Source organism: Sinocyclocheilus grahami, unplaced genomic scaffold (assembly GCF_001515645.1).
Source record: "Sinocyclocheilus grahami isolate Dianchi unplaced genomic scaffold, SAMN03320097.WGS_v1.1 scaffold4045.1, whole genome shotgun sequence".
Lineage (NCBI taxonomy): Eukaryota > Metazoa > Chordata > Actinopteri > Cypriniformes > Cyprinidae > Sinocyclocheilus > Sinocyclocheilus grahami.
This window is the reverse complement of record NW_015509059.1, coordinates 13,924-15,588: the sequence shown is the minus strand read 5'-3', so window position 1 is coordinate 15,588 and position 1,665 is coordinate 13,924. Positions and strand designations below refer to the sequence as shown.

The window sequence follows — 1,665 nt, the reverse complement described above, 5'->3', positions numbered from 1 at the left end:
TTGTCTTTAAAAATCATGTCCCTGTATTTAGGTTCAGAAGTAATATACTGTGTGTGTGTGTGTGTGTGTGTGTGTGTGTGTGTGTGTGTGTGTGTGTGTGTTGCATGTGCATAAAAAATAAAGAAATTTTGTTTTTCTTTATTAAACTAAATAAGGTTGAATATTATGTGGTAAGCAGTAGGAGGAAATACATTGCTTTCTGACTCTTTTTAGTGGTAAGGATTGTGGAGTAGAGCAGTTTGGAAGATTTTGAGAGGCAATTTGAATGAAGACTAATGTTTATTTTATGTTAGTCATTGAGCAATAGTTATGTTAGTTTTTAAACTATTTTCAGTATACATGATTATTCAAAATGTGGGGTCACTAAGATTTGCAAAAGGTTTTTGAAAGAAGTTTTGGTAACACTTTCTATGAAGCCCATATTTATAATACATTATAAGGGTATTCTTAAGGCATTATAATGAATGCATAATACATTATACAAAATTTTATCAAAATTAATATTAGCCTCACAGTGAACACTCAAATAACACTCCACACCTAACCACTCACAAGATGTAGTAAGATACTGTGCAGATCTTAAATAAACAATGTCAAGATATACAGTATAGTCCATTATAAAAGTAAAAGTAGGTTTAATATGGTGTTCATTGTGTTATAAATAATCATAATCTTAAAAGCTATAACCACAAATGCGTAAGCATTAAAATGTATTATAATTGTTGTTATGATTATTTATAAGATCATATAACATATTATAAGGTTGTGCCTTATAATGTGCAGTTTTAAGCTTATTTTTGCGATGCTTCTTAAATAATTTTGAATGTGTGGCTGCGTGATGAAAAATTTATTAAAAAAAATTTTAAACAGTAAAAGTCATTACAATTTCAAGGGAAGTAATTGACTATTGTGATTTTTATTTAATTTTTTTTATGATTTTGTTATTCAAGCTTTGTATTTTTATGTTACGTATTTGTACAATATGATACAAATAAACAATGTCATGTGTTTCTTTTTACAGTTCACCATATAATAAAACGATTGAGGTACTTCATATTACAAGGCCCTTTGAGATTCTGAGTAAAAGAAAAGAGAACTTGGTGGGAAGCAAGGCAAGGTACTTTAATTGTTGATAGCATTCCAAAACAGCTGTTAGTCATTAATGTTTAGTTATTTTTTGTGCCAATCAGATTTTTTTGGAGATATAGTTATAATAAACATCAGCCTGCATCATATTGTTAAACTTATGTCTGTGTTTTAAGGTCTAATAGCAATATATATATATATATATATATTTTTTATGATTTTCTATATTTTATATTTTTGTAATAAACAAATTTTACTTTCTCTAAGTAGATAAAGAACACATTTTATTTCACCACAGTAATTTTACATATTATACTTTTTTGATTTAGCCTGTTAAAATTGACCATTTACAGTTACTACTATTGTAAAAATAGTTATAATTAGGTTTACTATAGGTTTTGTATAATTTTTATACATTAAGAAATATAATGTGAATAAAAGGACATGAATCTAAGATGGTGTTTCTTTTTGATGAGTTTATTTATACACTTGATTTTAATGCCGTATGTTTATCACTTGTGCATCAATGTAGAAAAAGTTATACAGACATTTTTGAGAAGAAACATTTCTTTGAGAACT

General features: G+C 26.9%; 1 protein-coding gene across 1 annotated transcript in view; it reads left to right on the top strand.

Moving 5' to 3' along the window:
• The first annotated feature begins 1,054 nt into the window (after window positions 1-1,054).
• The window catches only part of LOC107576620 (uncharacterized), a 10,725-nt gene continuing 10,114 nt past the window's right edge, over window positions 1,055-1,665 (top strand). Inside the window, exon 1 of the mRNA XM_016262768.1 lies at window positions 1,055-1,117. The gene's annotated coding sequence lies outside the window, so the exon portion shown is untranslated. The remainder of the gene's footprint in view (window positions 1,118-1,665) is intronic.